Raw genomic sequence first — 13162 nt, forward strand, 5'->3', positions numbered from 1 at the left:
GAATTCAGAAGGTGTTAATGAATTAATTTATTAACCAGCTTATGCAGCCTGGAGCCCAGCTCAAAAAAACCCCCAAAACAAAACAAAACAAAAAAACCAGAAAGAAAATCACTATACTGGATAAAGCTGAATGCATGCTACTCTCTTTGACTTCATTATCAAGTGAAGCTGAGCCCAAAAGGTTAGAAATTTGATTTGCTTCTGCAGCCTTTTCTCATGACCGAAACCGTTAAGCTCTTGAACTAATTAAAGGATTCTATGGCAATACAGATATTACCAGAATTAGGGTGAAATCCCTTCTACTACAGAGGACCCACCCATAATCCTGTGAATTCTCCATTCACTTGTTAAATTGAGCCCAAAATCTCACAAAAAACAGTGCATGGTATATGAGCAATAGCTTTCTATCCCAAGAGACAGGAAAAAGAGGCTTGTTATAATGGGGTGGCACAAAAAGAAGCAGGTGTATCCTGACACTATATGAGAGTCAGTAAGCGTCTCTAGATGAGACACTATGCTGCCACCAAAAAATGATCCGGGTGGAGTCAGGACGGCGCAGTAGTGTTGGTTACTGCGCAGTTATTTCAGCCTTGCTTAAGCACGTGCTTAATGACTGTGCAGTACTGGCGCACATGTAGACATGCCTAGTCAGACAGTAATGCCTCCTGATTTTTCATCTCCTAAGCAAGCATTGGACATGGAGGGTGTTCCTCTTGACTTCTTTCTTAAAGGGGGCCATAGCAGACCCTGGAGAAACTGGAACATCACACGCAAAGAACCTTTCTTGACAGAGATATGTCCAACGTGCTGTTTCTACCCAGCCACGGCTACCCACACACCAGATTTATGCCACAGAGGCAGTTTCCCTGCAGCCCCCATGTAACGTTTTCTTTTGAAAATGTTACCCTAAAAATCTCACGTTTTATTTTCTAGCTAATTCATGGATCTGACCCGAGACTCTGATATCATACAGATGACAAATAGGCAAATACATTTTATGACCCATGTGTGATCTCTTTACAAGGTCAATATACCTTAATAGGAATTGATTAACTTCTAAACATTAACTTATTTGTATATACACATGCATCATACCGGTAGTCCCGCTAACAACATAAACAAGATTATGGGATCCAAGAAAAAAGAACAGAGGCATCCAAAGATCTCTCAATTATACCTTGGGTCTCCCTTGCTTTACTAAGAAGAAGTATAAGGCTTTTTGTAGCACTTGGTGCTTAATTGAAGGCATATCCTAAGCCAAAATCTGTACAGATTGAAAAAGGAATGTCTTGTTCTTCCTTTACTGATGTGAGGAGTCTTGGCTACGTTTCAGGGCTACCGGCAAAGTTGACACATTAATTTCAGCACCAAAATGAATAGGTCTGCAAGTTGCCATGGCCACCAGCAACTGTGGTAATTTATATGGTCCAATCCCCGTGGTTTCTAAGCACTTGGTTAATCCAAAGCACCTCACTAAGACACACCATTTTATACTATTACCGTATGAGAAGTGCTTTATTCATAGAAATGCTTCATAGTCTCGTGGCCTAGCACAGTAGACCATGACAAGCACAGAATTACTCTACCCTAACACTGCAGAAAAATAAAACCTCTGGTTCCCAGACAATCTTCAGTCACAACTTTTGATACCGTGTTACTTCACTGTCAACGTGGTTTTATTTCAAGACCTTTTGCTAGGCACGCTGCTTTGTAAATGAGCCGGAGACCTACATTTTGTTTACTTTATCAGACCTGCGACCCTAGGGTTCAAACGCGAAACAACAGCTACTCTCAGCCTTAACATGGACCAAGACTTCGTTATCTTCTCAGCCTGATAACGTTGCAAACCACACAAGTCAATCCTGTAAATACCATCACAAATAGCCCAAGGAAGTTACTACTGTGCAAATAACCCAAATCCAGTTAATATACAACGCAGCTAACATCATATAGCACCTGCTCTCTGCAGGCACTGTCCAGTGTAGCTCACATATGAGATGCTATAAGATTTTGTATAAAGGACTTATCTGGAAATGAACATGATTCATCCCTGCTGCAGTCACACTTGTTACTTCTTTTGACCTTCCATGAGAATATCGCAGTGCTATTGTCATTGCAATGTGATTCAATTAGTTCTCTCTCATCTTCCTCCCCCCACAAAACCTAATTCTCTTGCTTGCTAATTCTCTAGCCTGGAACAGCAGATGCCTCCCTATCAAAACTTCCAGTGCAGAGTGCTGACATTTGGAGATAAATAGAAAAGCACTAGACAGGCAGCTAATTCTCATCTTGTCCTGCTCAGAATTCCGATTACAATTTGCTTTTAAGATGTCTATCCACAGTGCTAGTAGGGAGATATGTCACACATGAAGCACCGCTAATAAAAAAACAACATTGCACTTTGCATGTCAAACAACAGCATAGATAGGTTCAGAAAATTCACAGCACATGTAGAGTCTTATTAATTCCACCAGCATTTGAAGCCCCAATTTAAAGCTGCAGCAAAACCTCATGCTCCAAACTGATTAGAGCATTGTAGAACACTTCTATGTCTAGGGGGTCTAAAGATTTTATTTGCTTAAGCTCTCTGACCGCTAGGCCAAAAATCAGTAAACTTTGTGGCAGGCATAATAATCAGACACACAAGAGCAAGCACCCTACATTCCCTAAGCTCACAGGCTTTCTCCACTCACCCTGGATCAGCTTCACGTCACATGCACAAAGCCACCTAATCAGTCTTACGTAAAAAAAAAAAAAAGGTGATCCAGAAAAGCATTTAAACGAGTCCTGAACTTTCAGCACGTAAGCATTCTTGCAGGAGCACAGATGCACTTCAATTTAACCAGAAGCTTATGGGTTTGCCAGACAGGAGGGCAAATGTATGAGGAATAGAAAAGAAGATGGCAAACTTCATCTTTTGCTCACATGCTGAATCAGAACTGCAGCCAAACTCCCTACCAGTAAGCAGTCGATTCCAGCCTGTGTGCTAAAGGACTGCTATTATTATTTAGTCGATGGTAATACTTAGAGGGCCCCGGCTGTATGTACCAACAGTGCCTGCACCTAAATGCTTGCAGTCAATATTAGCTATCCATATTATTAGCATGTATTGTTAAGGCAACTGGATTTGGGACATATTCTTTTAACCTGTGGGCATGAATGTAGTATTTATGAGAAATCCTGTGTTGACAGCTTCAGATATTTCATGGAGTTCTTTCTTAACCAAGAGAACAAGGACAGCAGAGACGGTGCTGAAGTATTCCACATGCTGCTGAGGTTAGTGGTCTGCCTCAACAATGCCGTGGAATGACCTCCATTAAGGGGACATACCTCATTTGCTCCCAAAAACTCCTTCAGACTTCAGTCTCTCTGCCACGGTTGCCTACAAGTCCTCATGTGGACACCTGCCCAAAGGGAATTCTACAAAAGACCCATGAAAAGAAAACATAATTACATTGATCAGACTCAGCATAATAAAAATACGAGTGTAAGTACTGGTTCTGTAGAATGAATGTATTTGCAAATAATGTGATTTCTTTCAAAAGGCTTAAAGTTCCTGTATTCTGTGGAGGTCGCAAGCTATTAAGAATTTGCAAAGAACATAACAGAATGAATAACTAGGGCCCAGTTTTCTAATAATCAATGTGCAAAATTATATATGCATCTCAACCTTTCTGAGAATCTACTGGAAACACAAAAGCAAATGACCAGAAATGGCAATATATTCACACAGCAACCATCACAGTAAAAATAATAAGTGAGAATAATTGTTCATACAGTTGTGAGCCTAAGTTGTTTGAAAATCTGATTGCTTCAAATTGTACATTTTGATTTCAAAGTGTATATTGAAGCAGTTACACACAGCAGCCAGATGCAAAACATATGTTGTCAACAAGGCAAACTATTCCCTATCTCCACCAGGTCCATCCACCACTACTGCATGGAGCTATTCACTACGGCAGCAGAAACTCTGGGAGAGTGAAAGCTAGCAAGCTGAATATCATGAATGTCTCTATCATCCAGACTTCCTCTGGTTCAGTAAATATTTCCATCCAATGAACTGGAAGCATTTTCTGGCTACTTTATGTAAGTACCATATATCTTGCTCTGATTATATTGGATAAACCATGAAATTATAATGATCCATATTTATGAGCACTGTGGGTATTCCCCCCACCACAGTTTAATAGATTTCCACCAGAGCATTCATGTCATTTCTCAGGTGCCATAAACCATGCTTCTTCTCTACATAATGGTGTTTTATATTGAATGTTGTATATCAAATCAGTACAGATTGGTACTTTAAACCAACTTGGCCATTCCAAGCAAGAGCTACCATTTTTACAGGAGTATCTTTGCTGTCTTCTAGATCAGGATTGTTTCTTGTAAGTGTTAGAGAGCAGACTAAGATAACTATACCACACTCAAAGCTACATTCAGTCCGACTTTTTTCATACAGAGTAAACTGACATCTCTCTGAATTCCTGCAGGGGAAAAAAAACCTAAATAGTAGAACTAGATATACTAACTAGCGTATCCTAGCTCAGGAGAACAACCTATCATATCCTGATCGAAAGAGCTTTCTTGTCACCTGAAGTAAGTTCCAAGAAACTCAGCTGACATAATTTTATCTTCCTCCTAAGGTTCTTAAATACTGCTTTATTTTCAATGAAAAATCCCAAAAGAAATCTGTACCAAAGAATTCAAAGCCACATGCAGTGGCTTCTCTTTTATTCAGAGCTCACTAACATATGAAAGCTCAGGATGCTCAGTGAATAACTTTAGCACAGTGTTGGTATAAAGCACCAGGGAAAGAATTCCACATCTGTCTTGCATGTACAAGGCAAGCATTAGCAGGATAAAACCTGCATGGTTTTTTGGGCTGTTTTTTTTTTCTGGTGGTGGTTTTAGATGGAGGCTGAGACAGAGGGTCCCTGCACCAGCTAATGAAAGATGACTGTATAGCTTTATGCATTACCAGCAGATGCTCTGGGAAGTCTTTTTGCTTGATGAAAAGGCTGCTAAATGAAGTGGCAGAGGACAGGTGCCATCATCTCTGCTGACAGGAGTTGACTGACCTCAGTTTGTCACAGGAGTGGCAGCTGATGCAGGATAAAGTCAAAATAATGACAGTAATCAGACATTAAAGAAGGCAGAGTCTAGAGAATGTGAGTTCAGCTGGCACATTTTCCCTGCAGTACACTGGGAGTTACAGGCTGAGCCAGTGCCTCCTGAAGTCAAACAGAAGGCAAAGTAGATTTGCACCTCACGGGCTAAAAGCATCAGAGATGCAGAAGTTCTCGTAAGCGGCAGCTTATGTCATCAGAAGTAAGAAGGGTCTTTCTGAAGTCAAAGAAACTGCTACTGACTTCAGTAGACCTTGGAGCAGAACCTAAAAAAACCCAAAACACAACTCAAACAAGAAGCTGCATTTTACATTTGGAATAGTTTTTGCACCCTGCTTTAGCCATGTGGCAAATGAATCCCTCTGGCCTTTGCAGCCTGTCAAGGGCAACCTCAGTTCTTCATGTGGTTGTGTCTTGAGCCTGAGTGAACATATTACAAGTGTATGTTTCTGTCTTTACATGGGGGGAAGGGTGGGGATTTAGTTGCCAGCCTTGCCCATTTTCAAGGGGCCTAGGAGTGGGCCTAGCTGCAGAAGTGCTCCTAAGCAGAAGGCTCCAAAGCCTGTTTCTGAGTGACCATAGTGTGAACTTTTGCAGATAGGGCAGCTAACATGGTGAGCAAGTAAAGGGAGGTATCAAACACAATTAAACAAAGCAGAAGGCCTGGATGGAGATAAGGGAAGACCACATATTAAATAACCCATATACACTATAGCATAACTTGGTCTTAAAATATTAGTAGTAGTGACTGATATAACCAAATGTATTAGATGTTATTTTGCAATAATAGATATATTTTGTTAAGGTGCATAAATAATTTGTGAAAACAAAAACAGCCTTGTCAGAGAAGACCAGAAACTAAGGTAAGAAGAAACAGGCCAGTGTTGAACAACACTCCACAATGACAAGGAAAGGAGATAAGAAACCCTCCCTCTTCCTTTCCCAAGAATGTAAATCCTAACCGGCTGACACTTTCCAAGTCCACAAGAAATCGAGTTCAGTCCAGCTACAAAAGTTTGCCATCTTCCACCCAACACTCAAGTCTCCCCAGCCAGAATAGGTGAGAACCTATTTTGTGCTGTCACAGGTAGCCAGACTTTGGGGTAAATATTTATTTTCATGTTTTAAGAAAAAAGCAAATAAAAGGTTGGGCTATAGACCTGTTTCTACCTGTTTTATCAGTAGCCTATCCACAAGGACACCTGTAATCTAGGGAACAGTGTGTGTGTGTGTGTGTGTATGTGTGTGTGTGTGTGTGCAAGTGGGCATGTGCGTAACGTTTTGTAAGCTCTTGTCTTTTTGTGAGTTTAATAAAAAAAAGTCAAGAACCATATCACTAAGGTGCCAAGAGCAGCTAACATGGAAAGTTATTGATCAAAGTGACTGATTTTTGCTTGATCCGTATTTATCATCTGCCTTAGCAGATAGGCCATACCCGTAGCCTTTTCTGATCCCATAAGTCAACAAAAGCAAAACAGAGCTCTGAACACATCTCATTAAATAATAACAAGAACGAGAACAACAGCAACAAACTAAATAGATGACTGGGAAGCCCACAGAAAATGACTGTATGGGTAAAGCTCATTTGATCCTAGCACAGGTATATAAAGGAAGGTGAAAACAGGCTTCTTTTTCCCCATCCACTACGGAAAATAAAAAGTCAGTATCTTGTGACCAAACCACATGAGGTACTACATGAATTCTGTGCATGTGCTGCCTTCCATGCATAGCTTCTACCAAGCTAGATGGAGCTAGATGGAGCAGTAGATATGGTGGAGGGTAGAGCTAGGATTCAGAGTGATGGAGACAAATTGGAGGGTTGGACCAAAAGAAATCTCATGAAGTTCAATAACGACAAATGCAAAGTCCTGCACTTTGAATGGAACAATCCCATGCATCATGTGGTAGGACTGAGCCCCAGGGATGGCTGTGATCCTCCCAGCTCCAGCTCTCCAGGCATCCTCTCTTTTTTCTCTCACCTGCCATGCCTTGCCAGTAATCTTTAACTAGGAGAACAGGGGTCTGCCCAAGGTCCTGGAGTGAGCCCCTGACTATTATCACTCTGTGAGTTTCTTCTGAACTCCACTGGTCCCCATCCTGCCTTCAGGCACCAGGTGGGGCCCTCCTGGCCCATCTATGATCTAGCACACCAGCTGCCTTAACAGCCCTGTAGCCCAACCCATGCCTCACAGATGTTACTGTTCAGTTACTCTAGCAAGCATCTTGCCCCCAAGACAATACCAGGTCTCCTCAGACCTCCATGTCCTTGTTGGGGTCTCAGCCTTCTCACCCTCCACACTCCTTTCCTCTTAGCTTGATCCTTTAGCCTGGGCCTACTACACCATGCCTGGCTTCTAGGCTCCAGCCCCTGTCTCACCACTCTCAGCCTATGGGACCCTGGCCCTAGTTCTTGCCCCTTTCAGCCTATGGGACCCCTGGCTCCTGGTTCTCACCTGTCTTGGCTCCAGCCCTAGCCTTTCTAGCTTTAGGACACTTCTATTAGCTTTCCTAGTGAAGACTTTAATATTCTAGGCTCTACCTTCCTGTCTCTTGAGCCTAGCCCCTAGCATGAAATCTGGAAGGCTAAAGTGCAATTGGAGTAGCAGCTAGGAAAGGATGTGAAAGGTATCAAGAAGTGTTTCTACATGTATGTCAGCAACAAAAGTAAGATTAGTAAATGTATAGGTCTTACTGAATAGAGGAGGCAACCTAGTGACAGATGGTGCAAAAAAGGCTGAAGTGCTCAATGCCTTTTTTACCCCAGTCTTCACAAGCAAAGTCATCTCCCAGAGTGCTGCACCTGGCAGCACAGTAGAGGGAGGAGGTGAGCAGCCAACAGGGGTGAGAGAACATATTAGGGATTATTTAGAAAACTTGGATGTGTACAAGTCCATGGGCCCTCGGGTGCTGAAAGAATTGGGCAATGTGATTTCAGAGCCATTGGCCATTAGCTTTGAAAACTCATGGCAATTAAGAGGCCCCACAGGATTGGAAAAATTCAAATATAGTGCCCACCTTCAAGAAAGTGAAGGAGGATCCAGGAAACTTTAGATCAGTCAGCCTCAGTTCCTGGAAAGATCATGAAGCAGGTCCTCAGGGAATCCATTTCTAAATACCTGGTGGAGAAAAAGGTGATTAAGAACAGTCTGCATGAATTCACTAAGGGCAAGTAATGCCTGACCATTGCTTTCTATGACAAGATGACTAGTTCTGTGGATGTGCGGAGGACAGTGGACATGATATACCTGGACTTGAGCAAGGCTTTTGATATGGTATCCTACAACAAACATTCTTGCAAGCAAGCTAAGGAAATACAGGTTCGATGAATGAATTGTAAGGTGGATAGAAAACTGGCTGGATCATTGGACTCAGAGGGTAGTAATCAATGGCTCTGTGTCTAGTTGGCAGCTGGCATCAAATGGAGTGCCCAGGGGTCAGTCCAGTGGCCAGCCAACAATCTAGAAGATGGGATGCAGCACATGCTCAGCAAGTTTGCAGATGACATCAAGTTGGGTGGATTAGTACATACACAGGAGGATAGGGCTAGGATTCAGAGAGACTGCAACAAATTGGAGGACTGGACCAAAAGAAATCTCATGAAGTTCAAAAAGAACAAGTGCAAAGTTCTGCACTTAGAATTGAACAATCCCATGCACCAGTGCAGGCTGGGGGCTGAAGGTGGGCAACAGCTCTACAGAACAGGACCTGGGGGTTACAGTGGACAAGAAGCTGAATATGAGCTAACAGCATGCCCTTGTTGTCAAGAAGGCTAACAGCATACTGGACTGCATAGTAGGAGCCAGCAGATTGAGGGAAGAGATTACTCCTCTTGATTCAGCACTGGTGAGGCCACATCTGGAGTACTGTTTCCAGTTTTGGGCCCCCACTACAGAAAGGATGTGGACAAACTGGAGACACTCCATCAGAGGGCAACAAAAATGGTTAGGGGGCTGGGGCACATGACTTCTAAGGAAAGGCTGAGGAAACTGGCTTATTTAGTCTGCAGAAGAAAAGACTAAGAAGGGGCTTTGATAGCAGCCTTCAACTACCTGAAGACTTCTATTAAGAGGATGGAGTTAGACTGTTCTCAGTGGTGGCAGATGACAGAACAAGGAGCAATGGCCTCAAGTTGCAGCAAAGGAAGCTTAGGTTAAATATTAGGGAAAACTCTTTCCTAGGAGGATGAAAAAGCACTGGAACAGGTTACCCAGACACAGGTTGTAGAATCTCCATCCCTGGAGGTTTTTAAGACCCATCTAGACAGAGCTTTGGCTGGGATGATCTAGTTGGGGCTGGTCCTGCTCTGAACAGGGGGTTGGACTACATAACTTCCTGAAGTCCCTTCCAACTTCAAGAGGGATGTGGCTAACCTTGAGAGGGTCCAGAGGAGAGCCACTTGCATGGTCAGGGGGCAGCAGGCCAGGCCCTACAAAGATAGACTAAAGGGCCTGAATCTATTCAGCCTCCACAAGAGAAGACTGAGAGGGGATCTGGTGGCCATCTATAAACTCACCAGGGGGGACCAGTGGAAAATAGATGAGGCTCTGTCCCCCCAGGCACCACCTGGGATAACAAGGAATAATGGCCACAAATTGATTGAGAGCAGGTTCAGGCTTGATATCAGGAGGCATTACTTTACGGTTAGGGCTACCGGGCCCTGGAATGAGCTCCCAAGGGAGGTGGTGCTCTCCCCTACTTTGGGCGTCTTCAAGAGGAGGTTGGATAGATATCTGGCTGGCGTATTATGATCCCAGCACTACATCCTGCCCAGGGCAGGGTGTCGGGCCTGATGATCTGTTCAGGTCCCTTCTGACCCTAGAAACTATGAAACCCTTATTTTCTATGATTAGGCAACAGGAAACCTAGGAGCTAGGAACTGCAATGATGAGCACTGGAACAATAACATGAGGACCTAGTTCTAAAGGACATTGCCCTCTCAGTCTCATTGTCAAAGTGATTCAGAGATTTAGAAGCCTAAACCATATTGCCGTTTAAAGTCCGAACTACTTTCCCATCTCCAAGTGGAACATCCTAACCACTGGACTTCAGGTTATGATGGGATTGGGCATAGGTTCCACATGATTGCTGCCAATGCGGGGGGCACAACTCTATGTCACCACCACTGCTGCTCCTGCGTGCTGGCTCCAGCCTATCTACAGCCCCATGCCCGTACCCTCCACTGATGCAGAAATCTGTGGTGGCACATGCTTCCCTACCCCTCCCCAACGCATCACCAATTCATAGATTCATAGATTGTAAGGGGCTGGAAGGGACCTTGCAGATCATCACGTCCAGCCCCCACTCTAGGTAGGAAGACAACTGGGTTCAAGTGAACTCAGCGAGGTGACTGTCCAGTCTCCTCTTGAAAACCTCCAGGGTAGGTGACTGCACCACCTCTGGAGGAAGTTTAGTCCACAGTCTGGACGCCCTGACTGTGAAGGAGTTTTTCCTGGTATTAAGCCTGAAGCGGCCTTCCAGAAGTTTGTATCCATTGGTGCTGCTCTTCCCCAGGGGTATCCTAGTGAGCAGTTGTTCACCAAGCTCCTAATGCCCTCCTCTGATATAGCAGTAAGCCACTATCAAGTCCCCTGTCAACCTTCGCTTCTTTAAGCTACAGAGGCCCAGGTCCCTCAATCTTTCCTCGTATGGCTTGTCTTGCAAGTCCCTGCTCATACGGGTGGCTGTTTTCTGGACCCTCTCAAGTTTTTCCACATACTTATTGAAGTGTGGTGCTGAAAATTGGATGCAGTACTCCAACTGTAGTCTCACTGGTGCTGAGTAGAGTGGGAGCATCACTTCCTTAGTTTTACATGAGATGCATTGGGCCATCTCTTGTTTTTCTTAGACACGCACAACTCTTGAGGGAGAGACCTCTTCTGAAAAATCTGAATGGAATAAACCACTTCTCACTGGCCTTCATTTATATGTATAACTGTCATTGAAGAGCAAATCTTAAGGCTGCTTTCTTGGTATTTCCTATTAGCCAGCTGAGATGGGTCCTTGCTCAGCTTGCATTTCTGGAAATCCCATTCTTGGGCACCTCATTTTCTCAATTGTATGGAAAGCCTGGGTATGTCACTGGTGGCAATGAATTCTACTGTGTAGCCAGGCTCTCTAAAACTTAAGCATTGCATTGCCCAAGTCATTTTCTGGACTTAGCCCTAGGTCTTCCAGAGTCATGAGGAACAATACCTAAATACCTCAAAAATCTTGGCACATGTGCCCAGCTTAATTGAAATTCAGTGACTAATGAACATCTCAGTCCCACTTACTGGGCTTTTCCCAGTTCTATTGGAAACCATTCCACAGTCTAATAGGTGTCTGTCATTAAAAAAAACCATTCCTGATAGTCAAAGTCGAACTTCTATCCCAAGTCATCCCATTACTCTGAACAGTAATCTTCTGAGATCCTGCTCCCTTCTTGTCATTCACAAGTAGCTGGTTATCACGTACCCATTTAGTCATTGTTTATCCAACTGAAATATTTGGTTCTTTAATCTCTCCTCTCAGCAAGTTCCTCAAGTGCCTTAATCATTTGTGTTGCACTTCTCTGACTTCACAGCAATACACAGATTTCTGGTATGCCTGACAATAACATTTGTAAGTCAGTGGAGTCATGCCAGGTATGAATCTGGCTGTGTACACAGAAGCATCTTATTACAGGACAAGAAAACAATAATCGCTCTTCAAACAATACTAGGGAAATTGTACCCAGAGCACTGTATTCAGTCCTCTTCATCTAAATACCAGGAGTCAGTAGGGAACTTACTGACTTAATAATTTCAATGTAGCTGAACCAGGAATGGATTTTCTTCTATTGTTTTTTTCTGTACAGCATACCACACTGTAAGTATGTCTAATTGGCTGGCCCCTGTCATCCCTAAGTCTTCTGGCCACTTTCATCCCCTGTATCTTGTACAATATTGCTGCTTTCCAAGGGCTAGATGTGGGAGTTAGATGCATATTTTCTGTAGATATAACTCCTGATGCACAAACTGGGCATTGACAAACTCATGCCATTATGATCCAAGCTAAGCTTTCTCCTTCCCATCAAGTGTCTCTGCTTCAGTTTATTTTCTCCCATAAATATATGACCTGACATGTCAATAAGGTTGAATCTCATTTTATTTTCTGCCCATATTTCTAATCTTCTAAAGATCTTTTCTGTCTTCAAAATACTTCTTAAGTTTGATGGTAATACACTCTGGTAGGTTGCAGTTGCTTTCTATCACATTACTGGCAGAATTTGGACCAAAAGCCATCAAGCTTGACCTCTGTTTAGATTGTGTGCTAACTAGCTTTTAATCAGGTGAGCCATAAAAACGGTATCTTCCATATTTCAGGGATACAGGTTGTAGTTATATTGGTCTACAGGCAAAAGGAATCAGAGCTCATGGCAGAGGTGATACCTTTTTATTAGACCAGCTAAATATTTGGGGAAAAAAAGTCTTTATTTGCAAGCTTTTGGGTGCACACACCCTTCCTCAGGTGCAGGAGGATGCAAAGATTGCAAAGTTTCTCCTAGGTAGAAGTGAAAATTCATATTTTAAAGGAGAGCTGAAGGTGCTGTAAGATCTCCTAGATAGAACAGTTCATTTTGTGCAAATTAGGCTCAGATAAAAATTAGAAGTCTATTTACCTCGATATTGTCTGGTGTCAAGCAGGATGTTGAACTATGTTTCCTTCTGGTTATGATGTTTCATATTTCACAGGAGGATGGTGTGATGGAGCTCTCCTGTGCAAGAAATTCTCTTGTGAAATTCTCAGGAAATTCTCTGCTTCATAAAAGCGGTAAGCGCTTGTTCACTGAGAAAAAAAAAAAGTAACATCAGGAAAATAAATGAAGAAAGATGGTATCTAACTAAAAACACAGTTGTTCCTTTATGCCAGTCTTTTAAATTCCAGGAAGAATGTATTTTTAAAGGAACCACGCTGAATCACATAAACAGAAAGAATGCTGCTTGAGGCAGTCCATTTCTTCTGGCTGTCAGGTTTTTTTGTTTTATAGTTTTCTTTGGCTCTATAAAGTACCTTGA

General features: G+C 42.9%; 1 long non-coding RNA gene across 1 annotated transcript in view; it reads right to left on the reverse strand.

The window, feature by feature from the left end:
- LOC149856266 (uncharacterized) overlaps positions 1 to 12910 on the reverse strand; it is a 37626-nt gene extending 24716 nt beyond the window's left edge. The window contains exons 1-4 of the long non-coding RNA XR_016444512.1: positions 12766 to 12910; positions 8142 to 8242; positions 4979 to 5102; positions 3331 to 3420 (exon numbers count right to left, since the gene is read on the reverse strand). This is a non-coding gene — a long non-coding RNA (uncharacterized LOC149856266). The remainder of the gene's footprint in view (positions 1 to 3330; positions 3421 to 4978; positions 5103 to 8141; positions 8243 to 12765) is intronic.
- Between the last annotated feature and the right edge of the window lie 252 nt (positions 12911 to 13162).

Source organism: Crocodylus siamensis, chromosome 10 (assembly GCF_052110815.1).
Source record: "Crocodylus siamensis isolate JL-2025a chromosome 10, ASM5211081v1, whole genome shotgun sequence".
NCBI classification, from domain to species: Eukaryota; Metazoa; Chordata; order Crocodylia; family Crocodylidae; genus Crocodylus; species Crocodylus siamensis.